This window comes from Ranitomeya imitator, chromosome 8 (assembly GCF_032444005.1).
Source record: "Ranitomeya imitator isolate aRanImi1 chromosome 8, aRanImi1.pri, whole genome shotgun sequence".
Lineage (NCBI taxonomy): Eukaryota > Metazoa > Chordata > Amphibia > Anura > Dendrobatidae > Ranitomeya > Ranitomeya imitator.
In genome coordinates, this window is record NC_091289.1 from 130,915,598 (window position 1) to 130,934,400 (window position 18,803).

Consider the following 18,803-nt stretch of genomic DNA (forward strand, 5'->3'; position numbering starts at 1 on the left):
CATGCCCAGGGCGAGATCTCTCAGTGGAGATCCAGGGTCACATGCTCAGGTGCTGCAGCACTCCATTGGTCCTTCTTTGTAAGGTCCTAAACATGCTGCAACTATTTAAGGCTCGCATGGCCGCACGGCCATGCGCTAGTATCAAGTCATATGTGCTTTGCGCCAGTGTGGTTATGCATAAGTGTGTTCAGGGACCCGGCTGAAATAAGCCCCTAGAATACCAGCACCTCCGGTGAGGAGATTGTATGAGTGTGTTCAGGGACCCGGCTGAAATAAGCCCCTAGAATACCGGCTTCTCCGGTGAGGAGATTGCATGTTGTATAACCACAGACTGCTATCAGCTTGGCAGTAAGCTTGTGCTCCTGTGAGGCTAACAGGGCGCAGTGCTTTCCTCTCGCGGCTGCTCTGTGAGGTAACAGAGCTAGTCTATACCGCCAAACAGTGCCACCATTCACTAGCAGCAGGTTCTCCCTGCACGGTGGAGCCCGGGCTGCGAACGCACCATTTATAATAAATATCTATTTATACTCGGTGCGTTCCGCTAGCCCTAACACTAGGAGCACTGGAAATGAGACCAAAACAAGGATTTTAGTGTTTGAACCACAACGTGTTTCAACGGTTAAACCATCTTCATCAGGTGGAAGTTTATTAAACCCCCCTGTAAGCTGAATTTGGACTGTAAGACGGACCCCCATTTGACACATTAATTTTTTCCCTATTTTCTTTCTGAAAATTTGGGGTGCGTCTTAGGGTCCGGTGCGTCTTATAGTCCGAAAAATACGGTAATTTATTTGGTTTCATTTCTAGCTTTAGCAATTTTATTTTTTCTGTCGCTATAGTCAAACGAGAGATTATTTTTTCATGGCACATGTTTAGTTTTTGTTCTTTTTTCTTAAATGGTACCATTGTTGAAATATAAAATGCATTGATTAGCTTTTCAAAAATATTTGGGAAATGCAAAAAAGTCAGCAATTTTGCAATATTTTGTTGTTTTTTACATTTTGGTTTTATGTAATTTACTACATGGAATAAATGACACTGTCAATTTATCCTGTGGATCAACACAATTAATGTGAATGCAAATTTGCTTTGTTCTTTATATTTTATTTCAAAATAGAAAAAACTTTTTGAAAAGAAGATCATTAGTTTTTGTGTCACCCTTTTCTGACAGCCACAACTTTGTGATATCTTCCATAGTTGGCATTATTTGAAGGCATCTTATTGCAGGATGAGGTAATATTTCAATTGGTATCATTTTAGGGTACATTCTTTATATGATAGGAAGAACAAAAAACAGTAATTCTGTCAATATTTTACTTTTTTTTATAAACAACAAAACATGGTCATTTTATATTGTTGTAGAGAAAAATTGTAAAATCCATAAAGACATTTCCAGAGAGAGGACATATCATCCTCACATTCAACTATGGGATTAATTATAACTGGGGAGTGATAAACAGCTGACACTTAAAATTCCAATAAAGTAGGAGGTCCTGCCATGAACAGGTAATTAAAATAGTGGATCTATTGAGAACCAGCCACCAAGTCTAGGATTTGTATACTCAGAGGTGGATAAGTACAGGGGCTTACTCTGTTCAAAGGAATTATCTCAAACACTCTGGAGCCAGTGGTAAGGAATGAATATTGGGGTTTGCATCGTATGTTTATGGCAGATATATTTTTGGTGTCTTAGAAAAGGAATGAACATAATGCATTCTCTCACATTACCATAAGGACAGACGAACGTCTCCAATTAATATCTCTCAGATGGCTGATGCTATCCATGCCAACAATATCTCCTGTCTGGGACCTCCAGGGTTGAAGATATCTTGAAAGTTGGGACTCTCATGATCTTGTATTCTAGGCAAAAAAAAATTATTGTCATTTATTTTTCATTTTAAAATTACAAAAAGTCAAATGGACTGATGCAAAATTCTGGGCACCCTTGGAGATTTGTGTAGGGAGGAGAACCAAGTTGATGGTTTCTCCTGTGTATCTGGGCCGAAACCGTCGGGGCTGTCACCAGTGTTGCAGGGGGAAGAGATTACTGACTGGAGCAGTACAGGGCACCTGACTGATGGGGGAGGGTTGGGCTTAAATAACAGTTTGGGTGGGAAGACAGGACACTTGGCAGGGACCGAGTAGTAAGACGGTTAACTCCCTCTTCATGGACCCATGCCCGCTAGCTGTGCCTATACTACCAAGCTAGCCAGACTGCCGACGCTTACTACCCTCAGTACAGAAAGACTTCCTCACCGGGTAGTGACCAGGATAAAGTACAGATCTTCGCTCTGCTCACCACCGCGGAGGCACCGCTTAGTCCCATGTTGTGAATTCTGTTGTCGAACTCCCTCCTGTGGTCGTGAATGGTACTTCGGCGAGTTCTGTCTATAGGCTTCCTCTGGTGGCTATGAGTGAAGCTGCTGCTTCTGAGGTTCCTTACACAGGTGACGTGGTTTATCCTTTGGTTGGCTGCTCTATTTAACTTCTCTCAGATCGTTACTCCATGCCAGCTGTCAATGTTTTTGCATTTGTTCAGTTCGCTCCTGGATCTCTCTGGTGACCTGCCTTCTCCTGCTGAAGCTAAGTTCCTGATAGTCATTATTTGTTCACTGTTTTCTTGTCCAGCTGGTTATCATGATTTTGTCTTGATAGCTGGAAGCTCTGGGATGCAGAGTGGCCCCTCCGCACCGTGAGTCGGTGCGGAGGTCTTTTTTGCACACTCTGCGTGGTCTTTTGTAGGTTTTTGTGCTGATCGCAAAGTTACCTTTCCTGTCCTCTGTCTATTTAGTAAGTCTGGCCTCCCTTTGCTGAAACCTGTTTCATTTCTGCGTTTGTGACTTTCATCTTTACTCACAGTCAATATATGTGGGGGGCTTCCTTTACCTTTGGGGAATTTCTCTGAGGCAAGGTAGGCTTTATTTTCCATCTCTAGGGCTAGATAGCTCTTAGGCTGTGACGAGGCGCCTAGGTCTGGTCAGGAGCGCTCCACGGCTATTTCTAGTGTGTGTGATAGGATTAGGGTTTGCGGTCAGCAGAGTTCCCACATCCCAGAGCTCGTCCTGTATGAGGTTTAACTATCAGGTCATTCCGGGTGCTCCTAACCACCAAGTCATAACAGTCCCATCCTTGCGCTGCCTGCTGAGGAACGGCCCGTGCCTGTGGCTGTGTTTGCTGGACTGTGTGATCCTGCTGCGGCCTTGCTCACCGAAGTCTCTGCTTCTTCTTCTGTACCTCCTACCATCACCCCTGCCTCATCGTGCGCATGGATCAGTAGATCACGTGCCGAAGAACCCAGAGGATTCATCATCGCATGGAGAAAGTGCATCACTCATCTGCGGGACCGGATCGGATACATCTCGTGCTGCCTGAGATGCCGCCGTGGGATCTTACAGCCGCCTTCCTCCAGTGCACAGACTGATAAGTTAACCTGTTAAAATCTATTGCATTTGACTTTCCCCCTATTCTCCAATCACATTCCTTACCGCCTGCTTGTACCATTACTGTTCTTATACATAAAGAACCTGTTAACCCTTATTCTGCCTCCTGTACGTCACTGCATCCTACGCACATGCTAGCATCCTACATTTGTGTTCTCAGATAGCTTTGAGCAAGGTTTCAGACCTTAATTAGCATGGTAAGATTATGGGTTGTTCACCTTCACTGTTAGGCTAGGCCAGGTGATGCAAATTTCCCGGCTCAATAAAAATACAACCTTCTCTAAACTTCTGCCAACAACATCAGCCATAGGTTCTTCTAAGCAGCTACCTAGCACTCTGAAAGTGAAAATGGCGGAGGTCCACAAAGCAGGAGAAGGCTAAAAGAAGATAGCAAAGCGTTTTCAATTTGCCATTTCATCAGTTTGAAATGTAATTAAGAAATGGAAGTTATCATGAAGAGATGGAGTCAAGATAAGGTCTGGAAGACCAAGCAAAGTTTCAATGAGAGCTGATTGTAGGATTGCTAGAGAGGCAAATCAGAATCTGAACAGTAGAACAAAGTACCACAACTCCATAGTTTGCTAAATCTTTCTGAAGGTTGTTTTGCAGGCAAACGGGGGTTCTGATTTGCCTCTTTAGCAATCCTAAAGGTACTGTCACACTAGACGATATCGCTAGCGATCCGTGACGTTGCAGCGTCCTCGCTAGCGATATCGTCCAGTGTGACAGGCAGCAGCGATCAGGCCCCTGCTGTAATGTCGCTGGTCGGGGAAGAAAGTCCAGAACTTTATTTCGTCGCTGGACTCCCCGTAGACATCGCTGAATCGGCGTGTGTGACACCGATTCAGCGATGTCTTCACTGGTAACCAGGGTAAACATCGGGTAACTAAGCGCAGGGCCGCGCTTAGTAACCCGATGTTTACCCTGGTTACCAGCGTAAAAAAACAAACAGTACATACTTACATTCAGCTGTCTGTCCCTTGCCGTCTGGTTCCTGCACTGACTGCTGGCCGTAAAGTGAAAGCAGAGCACAGCCACAGCGGTGAGTCACCGCTGTGTGACTCACCGCTGTGCTGTGCTTTCACTTTCACTTTACGGCCAGCAGTCAATGCAGGAACCAGACGGCAAGGGACAGACAGCTGAATGTAAGTATGTACTGTTTGTTTTTTTACGCTGGTAACCAGGGTAAACATCGGGTTACTAAGCGCGGCCCTGCGCTTAGTTACCCGATGTTTACCCTGGTTACCGGGGACCTCGGGATCGTTGGTCGCTGGAGAGCTGTTTGTGTGACAGCTCTCCAGCGACCAAACAGCGACGCTGCAGCGATCCGGATCGTTGTCGATATCGCTGCAGCGTCGCTAAGTGTGACGGTACCTTAAGATGAGCTCACAATAACATTTTGCTTGGTCTTCCAGACCTTATCTTGACTTCCATTGTTCCTGCTAACTGACATTTCGTAATTACATTTTGATATGAGAATAGGGTAACTTGAAAATGCTTTGCTTTCTTCTCATATACTTCCCCTGCTTTCTGGGCCCCCAACATTTTCATTTTCAGAGTGCTAATCAGCTGATTAAAAGGGCACATTGCTGCTGTTTTTTTTTTTGGCTCAAGTTTAGAGGAGGTTGTTTTTTAATAGAGCTGGGAAATTTGCATCACGTGGCCTTTCGTAATGATAGTGAACAAGCCATAACTCTAATAGAGTAATTAAGGTCTAAAACCTTGGTCAATGTTTTCTGAGCAGTGAGCACACAAAATCTCCAAGGGTGAAAAACGTTTGCATTTATCCATTTTCCTTTTTTGGCATTTTTAAAATGAAAAAAAAAATTACAATATATATATTTTTCCTAAAATACAAAGAAACTGTGTCATCTTCAACTTTAGGCCTTTTGGAGATCATTTCATCTTCAACTTGCTTAACTGTTCCCAGTAACAGTAATTTTGACCAGTGGTACCCAAACTTTTGCATGTCACTGTATGTCACATGCAAATGTCAACTGTTTTTTTTTGTTCACAGTGTAAGAATAGAGTGAATATTCATATACAAACTAATTATTACAGTTAAAGTGGACCTTCAAACATAGTTGGACAGTTTATACACTTACTATGTTTTATTCCAACTCCTACCCTGAGCGTGACTTTTTTAGCAATGCTCCTCTGGGAAATTTAATATGCAAATTGCCTCTTCAGAGAAAAAGAGGACTTGAACTCTTTAGCGCCACCAGAAACACCTGTCTGCGAATTGAGGTACTGATTTGGCTTTTATCCTAAGTCACATCGCACGACTCGTTAAAAGGTTGATTGTGACTTGTAGGATCGCTACTTCCAACAGGTGGCGCTATAGAGTTTAAGTCCTCTTTTTCTCTGAAGAGGCAATTTGCATGTAGACAGGCACTTATAGTGTTAAATGAATGTAAGTAAAGATTGCTTTCATCTGCTGACTGGTACAATCAGGCTAAACATTTCCAGTGTGATTTTGGGTTAAACATAGGGTGTAAATAATTAGGTGTGTGCCATTTACCAAGCTGTGGACCAGTATTTATACTCTGCAGTAATACAATGTCAGACATCCAGCTGTGCAGCAGTAGAAATCCTTATTGCCATTAGCACATTAGAAGTAGAATGCAATCTGTCATTTTTATGTTAATGCACTTGGGGTTGTACAAACACAGCCGTGATCAATTAGATAGATTCTGGTGAAGCAACTATTGTGTGCTTTATTTAGACACTGCTAGACTATTAAGGCCCCTTCACATTTAGCGACGCTGCAGCGATACCGACAACGATCCGGATCGCTGCAGCGTCGCTGTTTGGTCGCTGGAGAGCTGTCACACAGACCGCTCTCCAGCGACCAACGATGCTGGTAACCAGGGTAAACATCGGGTAACTAAGCGCAGGGCCGCGCTTAGTAACCCGATGTTTACCCTGGATACCATGCTAAAAGTAAAAAAAAACAAACACTAGATACTTACCTACAGCCGTCTGTCCTCCAGCGCTGCGCTCTGCTTCTCTGCTCTCCTCCTGTACTGGCTGGGAGCCGGAAAGCAGAGCGGTGACGTCACCACTCTGCTTTCCGGCTCACAGCCAGTACAGGAGGAGAGCAGAGCACAGCGCTGGAGGACAGACAGCGGTAGGTAAGTATCTAGTGTTTGTTTTTTTTTTACTTTTAGCATGGTAACCAGGGTAAACATCGGGTTACTAAGCGCGGCCCTGCGCTTAGTTACCCGATGTTTACCCTGGTTACCAGTGAAGACATCGCTGGATCGGTGTCACACACGCCGATCCAGCGATGTCAGCAGGAGTCCAGCGACGAAATAAAGTTCTGGACTTTATTCAGCGACCAACGATCTCCCAGCAGGGGCCTGATCGTTGGTCGCTGTCACACAGAATGATTTCATTAACGATATCGTTGCTACGTCACAAATAGCAACGATATCGTTAACAATATCGTTATGTGTGAAGGTACCTTTAGATCGCCTGGGGGGGGGGTTGTGGGGGGGGGGCGGGTCATCCAAGAGCAGTGTCATCCAAGAGCATTTGCAGGGAAGTTTAACCCCTTAAGGCCCCTTCACATTAAGCGACGCTGCAGCGATACCGACAATGATCCAGATCGCTGCAGCGTCGCTGTTTGGTCGCTGGAGAGCTGTCACACAGACCGCTCCCCAGCGACCAACGATACCGGTAACCAGGGTAAACATCGGGTAACTAAGCGCAGGGCTGCGCTTAGTAACCCGATGTTTACCCTGGTTACCATCCTAAAAGTAAAAAAAACAAACACTACATACTTACATTCCGCTGTCTGTCCCCGGCGCTGTGCTTCTCTGCACTCCTCCTGTACTGGCTGTGAGCACAGCGGCCGGAAAGCAGAGCGGTGACGTCACCGCTCTGCTTTCCGGCTGACCGACGCTCACAGCCAGTACAGGAGGAGTGCAGAGCACAGCGCCGGGGAAAGACAGCGGTAGGTAAGTATGTACTGTTTGTTTTTTTTACTTTTAGGATGGTAACCAGGGTAAACATCGGGTTACTAAGCGCGGCCCTGCGCTTAGTTACCCGATGTTTACAAAAAGGATTTTGTAGCCCCCAAGTTTTTATTTTCACAAGGGTAACAAGAGCAATTGGACCCCAGAAGTTGTTGTCCAATTTTTCCCGAGTATGCTGATGCCAAATATGTGGGGGTAACCCACTGTTTGGGTGCACGGCAGAGCTCAGAAGGGAGGGAGCACCATTTGACTTTTTGAGCGCAAAATTGGCTGTCGTGTTTGGAGACCCCCTGATGTACCTAAACAGTGGAAACCCCCCAATTCTAGCTCCAACCCAACTCCAACACACCCCTAACCCTAATCCCAACCCGATCCATAATCCTAATCACTAACCCTAACGATAATCCCAACCCTTACCCCAAAACAACCCTGTCAACCCTAACCATAACCCTAATCAAAACCCTAAATCCAACACACCCCTAATCCTAATCTCAACACTAACCTCAAACCTAACCCTAATCCCAATACACCCCTAATCACAACCCTAACCTTAACCCTAATCCCAAACCTAACCCTAATCTCAAGCGTAACCCTAATGCCAACCCTAACCCTAATACCAACCCTAACCCTAATCCCAACTCTAACCATAACTTTAGCCCCGACCCTAACCCTAGCCCTAAGGCTACTTTCACACTTGCGTCGTTTGGCATCCGTCGCAATCCGTCATTTTGGACAAGAAATGGATCCTGCAAATGTGCCCGCAGGATGCGTTTTTTGCCCATAGACTTGTATTGCCGACGGATCGTGACGGATGGCCACACGTCGCGTCCGTAGTGCACTGGATCAGTGTTTTGGCGGACCGTCAGCACAAAAAAACGTTCAATGTAACGTTTTTTTGTATGTCGCATCCACCATTTCTGACCGTGCATGCGTAGCCGTAACTCCGCCCCCTCCTCCCCAGGACATAGATTGGGCAGCGGATGCGTTGAAAAACTACATCCGCTGCCCACGTTGTGCACAATTTTCACAACGTGCGTCGGTATGTCGGGCCGATGCATTGCAACGGCCCCGTACCGACGTAAGTGTGAAAGAAGCCTAACCCTAAATTTAGCGCCAACCCTAACTCTAAATTTAGCCCCAACCCTAACCCTAAATTTAGCCCTAACCCTAACCCTAGCCCTACCCCTAACCCTAGCCCTAACCCTACCCCTAGCCCTAACCCTACCCCTAACCCTTACCCTAACCCTAGCCCTAACCCTACCCCTAACCCTACCCCTAGCCCTAACACTACCCCTAACCCTACCCCTAGTCCTAACCCTAGCCCTAACCCTACCCCTAACCCCCTAACCCTACCCCTACCCCTAACCCTAACCCTAGACCTAACCCTAGCCCTAACCCTACCCCTAATTTTAGCCCCAACTGCTCTTCTCCTGCCGGCCGGCAGATGGAGACAGATGGCAGGCGCACTGCACATGCGCCCGCCATTTTCTTTTGCCCAGAAGATGCCGGTGGCCAGGAGGAGCAGCAGGAGGATCCAGGGACACAGGTGAGTATGATAGGGTCCCCGAATCCCCCTATTTCTCTGTCCTCTGATGTGCGATCACATCAGAGGACAGAGAATTACATTTAGCTTTTTTTTTTTGTGGTCGCCGGTAAACAGTTAATTACCGGCGATCGCAAAACAGGGGTCGCTAAAACCGACCCCCGATCATGCTCTTTGGGGTCTCGGCTACCACCGGCAGCCGAGACCCCAAAGATTCTCGCGGGGCCAGCCGGCGGGCGCACTGCGCATGCGCCCGCCATTTTCAAGATGGTGGCGCCCACCGGGAGCCACGAGGAGCATCGGGGGAGATAGGTAAGTATTGGGGGGCTACCTGGGACCCCTTTTCTCTATCCTCCGATGTGCGATCACATCGGAGGATAGAGAAATTAAAAAGAGATCGCGTTTTTTTTTTTTGCGATCGCCGGTAAACGGTTAATTACCGGCGATCGCAAATGCGGGGAGGGTAAAAAAAACCCCGAATCATGTTCTCTGGGGTCTCGGCTACCCCCGGCAGCCGAGACCCCGGAGAAAATCCGACTCTGGGGGGCGCTATTTACTTTTTCCACAGCGCCGTTAATTAACGGCGCTGTGGTTTAAGTACCCTTAGCGGCTGCCGTTAAAAGGCGTATCGGCGGTCGCTAAGGGGTTAAAGCACCCAGTGATCTCAATATTTAATCAAGTCTCAAGATAATGCTTCCTTTTCTTCAGTTTTGTTTTGCCAAATTGTACTTTTAATTTGTCAGTATTCCTATTTATGCATTTTCTAAAAATGTAGTTTCAACGTGACCAGAAGTTCTGTATTCTTATAGCTCTTTACATCGAATTTAGTAGATATTACAGTTGAATGTGCAATCCTTTGTTTCAATCTTAATTTTTTACATTTCAATTGTCTTGCAACAGCCTTGACATTTTTTTATTTTGCAGCACCCATAGTCATAGATGGGCTTGCTTCTGCAAGATGAGATGGAGCTTTGAAAGAGGCTATTTGATTTAATAAATTCGATGTACTGTGAGGTGGCTACAGGACACATAGTTGATGGGAGGTATGTATCACAGAGGTGGTTGTCATCTGTGATGTAATCCTGGAGTATTGCTCTAGTACTTATAGCACCAAAAGGTTTGTTTGGTGCATCTGGGCAATGTTTTAAGGGCAGCCTGAGATGGACAGGTAAGGATGCACACATACCTAACCTCTAATTGTGGTACACCTGTTAAAATAGAATCTGTTGTTTGACTCATGGTCTGTGTGTGTGTGTGTGGAGGAAGAAGACCTCCTATATCTGTTACAGAGGGGAAAAAAGTATTTAATCAGCCACCAATTGTGAAAGTTCTCCCACTTAAAAAGATGAGAGAGGCCTGTAATTGACATCATAGGTAGACCACAATGAGAGTTAAAATGAGAAAACAAATCCAGAAAATCACCTTGCCTGATTTGGCAAGATTTATTTTGCAAATCATGGTGGAAAATAAGTATTTGGGCATTAACAAAAGTTCATCTCAATATTTTGTTATATATCCTTTGTTGGCAATGGCAGAGATCAAACATTTTCTGTAAGTCTTCACAAGGTTGGCACACACTGTTGGTGGTATGTTGGCCCATTCCTCCATGAAGATCTCTTTCAGAGCAGTGATGTTTTGGGACTGTCGCCGTGCAACACGGATTTTCAACTCCCTTCAAAGGTTTTCTATGGGGTTGAGATCTGGAGACTGGCAAGGCCACTCCAGGACCTTCATATGCTTCTTATGAAGCTGCTCCTTTGATGCCCTGATGGTATGCTTGGGATCATTATCATGCTGAAAGATGCAATGCCTTGCTAATGGAAGGAAGTTTGCACTCAAAATCTCATGATACATGGCCCTATTCATTCTTTCATGTACACGGATCAGTCATCCTGGTCCCTTTGCAGAGAAACAGTCCCAAAGCATGATGTTGCCACCGCCATAGTTCACAGTAGGTATGGTGTTTTTGGATGCAACTCAGCATTCTGTCTCCTCCAAACACAAAGAGTTTTGCTTCTACCAAACAGTTCTACTTTGGTTTCATTAGACCATATGACATTCTCCCAATACCCTTCTGGATAATCCAAATGCTCTCTAACAAACTTCAGATGGGCCCGTATATGTACGGGCTTAAGCAGGGGGACACGTCTGGCACTGCAGGATCTGAGTCCATGGCGGTGTAGTGTGTTACTGATGGTAACCTTTGTTACGGTGGTGAGATCTTGCGTGGAGCCCCTGATCGAGAGAGATTATCAGTTACATAGTTACATAATTATTAAGGTTGAAGGAAGACTTTAAGTCCATCTAGTTCAACCCATAGCCTAACCTAACTTGCCCTAACATGTTGATCCAGAGGAAGGCAAAAAAAAACCCATGTGGCAAAGAGTAAGCTCCACCTTGGGGAAAAAAATTCCTTCCAGACTCCACATACGGCAATCAGACTAGTTCCCTGGATCAACGCCCTATCAAGGAATCTAGTGTACATACCCTGTAACATTATACTTTTCCAGAAATGTATCCAGTCCCCTCTTAAATTTAAGTAATGAATCACTCATTACAACATCATACAGCAGAGAGTTCCATAGTCTCACTGCTCTTACAGTAAAGAATCCGCGTCTGTTATTATGCTTAAACCTTTTTTCCTCCAAACGTAGGGGATGCCCCCTTGTCCCTGTTTCAGGTCTATGATTAAAAAGATCATCAGAAAGGTCTTTGTACTGTCCCCTCATATATTTATACATTAACATAAGATCACCCCTTAGTCTTCGTTTTTCCAAACTAAATAGCCCCAAGTGTAATAACCTATCTTGGTATTGCAGACCCCCCAGTCCTCTAATAACCTTGGTCGCTCTTCTCTGCACCCGTTCCAGTTCAGCTATGTCTTTCTTATACACCGGAGACCAGAACTGTGCACAGTATTCTAAGTGTGGTCGAACAAGTGACTTGTATAGAGGTAAAATTATGTTCTCCTCATGAGCATCTATGCCTCTTTTAATGCATCCCATTATTTTATTTGCCTTTGTAGCAGCTGCCTGACACTGGCCACTGAATATGAGTTTGTCATCCACCCATACACCCAGGTCTTTTTCATTGACGGTTTTGCCCAGAGTTTTAGAATTAAGCACATAATTATACATCTTATTACTTCTACCCAAGTGCATGACCTTACATTTATCCCCATTAAAGCTCTGTTGCCATTTATCAGCCCAAGCTTCTAGTTTACATAAATCATCCTGTAATATAAAATTGTCCTCCTCTGTATTGATTACCCTGCAGAGTTTAGTGTCATCTGCAAATATTGAAATTCTACTCTGAATGCCCCCTACAAGGTCATTAATAAATATGTTAAAAAGAAGAGGGCCCAATACTGACCCCTGTGGTACCCCACTGCTAACAGCTACCCAGTCCGAGTGTGTTCCATTAATAACCACCCTTTGTTTCCTATCCCTGAGCCAGCTCTCAGCCCACTTACACATATTTTCCCCTATCCCCATTATTCTCATTTTATGTATCAACCTTTTGTGTGGCACCGTATCAAAAGCTTTTGAAAAGTCCATACACACTACATCTACTGGGTTCCTTTGGTCCAGTCCGGAACTTACCTCTTCATAGAAACTAATCAAACTAGTCTGACATGAACGGTCCCTAGTAAACCCGTGCTGATACTGGGTCATGAGGTTATTCCTCTTCAGATACTCCAGTATAGCATCCCTTAGAATGCCCTCCAGGATTTTACCCACAGTAGAAGTTGAGCTTACTGGCCTATAATTTCCGAGTTCAGTTTTTGTCCCCTTTTTGAATATTGGCACCACATTTGCTATACGCCAGTCCTGTGGTACAGACCCTGTTATTATGGAGTCTTTAAAGATTAAAAATAATGGTCTATCAATGACTGTACTTAATTCCTGCAGTACTCGAGGGTGTATCCCATCCGGGCCCGGAGATTTGTCAATTTTAGTGATTTTTAGACGCCGCCGCACTTCCTGCTGGGTTAAGCAGGTGACATTTAATGGGGAATTTTTATCACTAGTCATTTTGTCTGCCATGGGATTTTCTTGTGTAAATACTGATGAAAAAAAGTCATTTAGCATATTGGCTTTTTCCTCATCCTCATCCACCATTTCACCCAGACTATTTTAAGGGGGCCAACACTATCATTTTTTAGTTTCTTACTATTTATGTAGTTAAAGAATATTTTGGGATTATTTTTACTCTCTCTGGCAATGAGTCTCTCTGTCTCAATCTTTGCTGCCTTGATTTGCTTTCTACAGAATTTATTTATTTTTTGTATTTATTTAATGCCTCATCACTACCTACTTCCTTTAATTCTCTAAATGCTTTCTTTTTGTCACTTATTGCGCCCCTTACAGCTCTATTTAGCCATATTGGTTTCCTCCTATTCCTAGTATGTTTATTCCCATACGGTATATACTGTGCACAGGTCCTATCCAGGATGTTAATAAACGTCTCCCATTTTCATTGTGTATTTTTGTGTCTCAGGATATCGTCCCATTTAATTGCACCAAGATCCTCTCTCATCCATTGGAAATTTGCCCTCCTGAAGTTTAGTGTCCTTGTAACCCCTCTATTACACATCTTTTTAAAGGATACATGAAAACTTATTATTTTGTGATCGCTATTTCCCAAGTAACCCCCAACCCTTATATTTGCTATGCGGTCTGGCCTGTTGGTTAATATTAGGTCTAGCAGAGCCCCCCTTCTTGTTGGGTCCTGAACCAGTTGTGAAAGGTAATTGTCTCTCATAGTTGTCAAAAACCGATTACCTTTGCTGGAACTGCAGGTTTCTGTTCCCCAATCTTTTTCAGGGTAGTTGAAGTCCCCCATAATAATGACTTCTCCTTGAGTCGCAGCTTCATCTATTTGCTTTACGAGGATATTCTCCATTGCTTCCATTATTTTTGGAGATTTATAACAAACCCCTATCAGTAATTTATTATTTTTTCCCCCTCCCCTTATCTCCACCCACAGGGATTCTACATTTTCATTAAATTCACCTATATTATCACGCCGGATGGGTTTTAAGGACGATTTTACATACAGACACACCGCTCCCCCTCGCTTATCTGTACGGTCATTTCTGAATAGACTATAGCCCTGCAAGTTAACAGCCCAGTCATGGCTCTCATCCAGCCACGTTTCAGATATCCCCACAATGTCATAATTATGCTCCAACAACATTAGTTCTAATTCGTCCATTTTGTTGGCGAGGATTCTGGCATTAGTATACAGGCACTTGATGTTCCTCTCTGTACCTCTACTCTTTCTTAAATTATTAACTGTTCTAACCCCACCCCCCATGCCACCGCCACCCCCAACTTCCTTATTTGTGCCCAGGTCTCTGTCTGCACTATCTTCCCCTCCTATAAATTGAATACCCTCCCCCCAATCCCTAGTTTAAACAATCCTCCAACCTTCTAGCCATTTTCTCCCCCAGCACAGCTGCACCTTCCCCATTGAGGTGCAGTCCATCCCTAGCGTAGAGCCTGTAGCCAACTGAGAAGTCGGCCCAGTTCTGCAGGAACCCAAACCCCTCCTTCCTACACCAATTCTTGAGCCACTTATTAACCTCCTAAATCTCCCGTTGCCTCTCTGGCGTGGCACGTAGTACAGGCAGTATTTCGGAGAATACCACGTTGGAGGTCCTTGCTTTCAGCTTGCAGCCTAATTTCCTGAAATCATCTTTAAGGACCTTCCACCTACCTCTAACTTTGTCATTTGTGCCTATGTGCACCATGACCGCTGGGTCCTCACCAGCCCCTCCCAGTAATCTGTCCACCCGATCAGCGATGTGTCGGACTCGAGCGCCAGGTAGGCAGCACACCGTTCGACGATCCCTGTCTTTGTGACAGATTACCCTATCTGTTCCCCTAATAATTGAGTCGCCCACTACCAGCACCTGTCTGGCCTGCCCTGCTCTCCTATTTCCCTCCTTACTGGAGCAGTCACTCCTCCGGCTTTCAGAGGACATGCCTGGCTGCAGCAGTGCTACCCCTGTACTGGCACCCCCCTCATCTGCCAACTTAGCAAACTTATTGGGGTGTTCCAGATCAGGACTAGCCTCCCTGGCACTCTTCCCTCTACCCCGCTTCCTAACTGTCACCCAGCTTGCTACTTCACCGTCCTGCAGCTCCATCCTACCATCCCCCCCCTCATCTGTCCCATTGAGCGTCTGCTCCGTGAGCAGAAGACTCCTCTCCATATTGTCAATGGATTTCAGTGTTGCCAGCTGCACATTTAGAGTCAGAATCTGGGTTTCCAAATGCACAACGTGCTCACATCTCGCACAGCACTATGCACCCTCGATCGGCCGCTCAAGGACTGCATACATGTGGCAAGATGTGCACTGGATGGCATTAACAATCGTGGAGCACATTTCCTAATGGGGATTGCACCAGACAGAAAAGTTAAATAATTAAAAAATAAATAAATAAATAAATAAGTACAAAGTATTAATACAAAACAGACAGCAATTCAGTAATTCCTCCCTTGGAAACTCCCTGACTCCAAAGTCACTGAATCACAAGTCACACTTACCGCCGTCCACACTTACGCTCAGCTCACACTCAGCTCGCTCACACTCGTTATGCTGAAGATTTATAGATTTTTTTTTCTCTAGTTCCCCTCAACAGCAATCCACCTTGCTGTTCAAATGCACTTCCAAAAAGGACTTGAGCCCCAAACAGCTGCCCCTTATAAACACTATGAGCCCCCACCCTAAGTTAACCCCTTATGAATATAGCTACTCCCAATTCAGCAACTCCCACCAATTCACACAGGTATTTGTTAAAGGCTTTCCAAATACCTCTTCACTGAATCACAAGTCACACTTACCGCCGTCCACACTTACGCTCAGATCACACTCAGCTCGCTCACACTCGCTATGCTGAAGATTTATAGATTTTTTTTCTCTAGTTCCTCTCAACAGCAATCTACCTTGCTGTTCAAATGCACTTCCAAAAAGGTCCTGTGGTCTTGTTTGTCTTCCATTTTCTTATTAGTGCTCCCACAGTTGATTTCATCATGCCAAGCTGCTTGCCTATTGCAGATTCAGTCTTCCCAGCCTGGTGCAGGGCTACAATTTTGTTTCTGGTGTCCTTTGACAGTTCTTTGGTCTTCACCATAGTGGAGTTTTGGAGTGTAACTGTTTGAGGGTGTGGACAGGTGTGTTTTATACTGATAATATGTTCAAACAGGTGCCATTACTACAGGTAATGAGTGGTGGACAAAGGAGCCTCTTAAAGAAGAAGCTATAGATCTGTGAGAGCCATAAATCTTGCATGTTTTTAGGTGACCAAATACTTATTTTTCACCATAATTTTCAAAATAAATCTTGCCAAATCAGACAAGGTGATTTTTTTTGGATTTGTTTTCTCATTTTGGCTCTGATAGTTATGGTCTACCTATGATAGCAATTACAGGCCTCTATTATCTTTTTAAGTGGGAGAACTTGCACAATTGGTATATAGAGACTGAGCTGGTATAATGGATACTATCCAGCCCGTGTGCTCTGGCAGACGTGTATCATGGTTTTCTGGAACGTGGGGCAAGAATTCAGTTTGGCGCCCCACTCACCCAAGCACATATGCGATTTGCACACTTATTCACGAGCCGACAAGCTGCTCTTCCTAACTCTCTAAATGTTCAGTGAAAAACTGAGAGAAACAGGAAGAGAAGCCAGTTGTCACGTGACCATAACACTGAAAATGCATAAGAGTGAAGGGGCCATGAGATAACTGCTGGAACCAGCAAGCAGAGCTGAATCATGACACTGACTATATTTGAGTATATTGCATGCTGTTAGGATTGATTTTATATTTAAAGGGCTTATCCAGGTTTGATATAAAAGTATACAGTCACTCTGAAATACACGAGTACAATTGTTCACTGGGACCCCCAACGCTGCACCTTCTGTGAGCAGGCTGTCAGGCTGTCACCCAGCCTGGGGGGGGCAAAATACAGGGTCCGTGGAAGACACTTTGGGTCACCACATTATGTGTCCGGCTGCCCTCTCTAGATACGCCTCTGTGATCTGGACTGGCTCTAAAGGTACCTTCACACTAAACAACTTCACAACGATATCGCTAGCGATCCGTGACGTTGCAGCGTCCTGGATAGCGATATCGTTGTGTTTGACATGCAGCAGCGATCAGGATCCTGCTGTGATGTCGTTGGTCGCTGCAGAAAGTCCAGAACTTTATTTCGTCGCTGGACTCCCTGCAGACATCGCTGAATCGGCGTGTGTGACGCCGATTCAGCGATGTCTTCACTGGTAACCAGGGTAAACATCGGGTTACTAAGCGCAGGGCCGAGCTTAGTAACCCGATGTTTAGCCTGGTTACCATCGTAAAAGTAAAAAAATAAACACTACATACTTACATTCCGGTGTCTGTCCCCGGCGCTCTGCTTCTCTGCACTCCTCCTGCATCCTGTGTCAGCGTCGGCCAGCCGGAAAGCAGAGCGGTGACGTCACCGCTGTGCTTTACAGCCGCTGTGCTCACAGTCAGTGCAGGAAAGCAGAGCGCCGGGGACAGACAGCGGAATGTAAGTATGTAGTGTTTGTTTTTTTACTTTTACGATGGTAACCAGGGTAAACATCGGGTTACTAAGCGCGGGCCTGCACTTAGTAACCCGATGTTTACCCTGGTTACCGGCATCGTTGGTCGCTGGAGAGCTGTCTGTGTGACAGCTCTCCAGTGACCAAACAGCGACGCTGCAGCGATCGACATCGTTGTCGGTATCGCTGCAGCATCGCTTAGTGTGAAGGTACCTTAAGAGACTTTTGTCAAGAACTGTTTACTTTGTTTTGCCTGTACTGAAAGCCATTTAATTTTCATTTGCTTGTGGCTGGTTAATGACACACCAATAAACCAGCACAAACATTTCAGTGGATCACTTCTTGTGCTGCCTCACGATGCACCCAAGTGAGTAGCAATCTCACAATTGGTGTTAGAAGTATGGGCAACGTTCCCAAGGAAGAGGTGTGATGGCTACAGAGCACTGCATCACCAGGGTGAAGGTGGCCATAACCCAGCAAATAACATCAGACAGCATGGAGGACCTGCTGAAAGACCTGGTGAAAGCCCAGCTGCAGCAGCACCAACAACAGCTGGCACAGCAGGAGATGAATAAACAGCTTATGCAACAGATCCAGCAGCAGAAACATCAGCACCGTCAACAGCAGCAGCAGTTTAATCTACTCACAGAGGCTATTCATGGCACAGTGGCAGCTCCAACTCCAAGGTTGACTAGTGATTTTTCCATCTGAAAAGTGGTAAGAGGAAACCTGCAGAAAATGACTGAGGGTATGACATAGAGGCATTTTTGACCTTTTTTGAAAGAATCGCCGAGAGGGAGAAACTTCTGCCAGGACAATGGGCAGATGTGTTGGAGCCATATATAACGGGGGAGCCTCAGAAGGCCTAATATGACCTAGATTTACAAGCTGCCATACAGTATGCAAAGCTAAAAGCTGAAATTTTGGTGTACCTAGGGATAAGTACTTTTAGGGCGCAGTGGGTCCACAACTGGACACATTACCGTTGCAAACTCCTTCACTCCAAAATGTTTGATCTGCTATACCTAGTCCAAAAATGGTTGCAGACGGAGTCCTCCACCTCTGTGCAGATGGTATAGCGAGTGGTGGTTGACCAATTTGTGCATTCCCTTAGAGAAATCCACATATTATGAATATGCAAGTGTGCTGTTCAGGGCTATGGGCCATATACAGATCTTCAGGAGACTCCACCTTCAGAGCTTATTTTACATGAAAGGAGGCATTACCAGCCTGGGACATGTAACCAACACTGAACAGTGAAACTG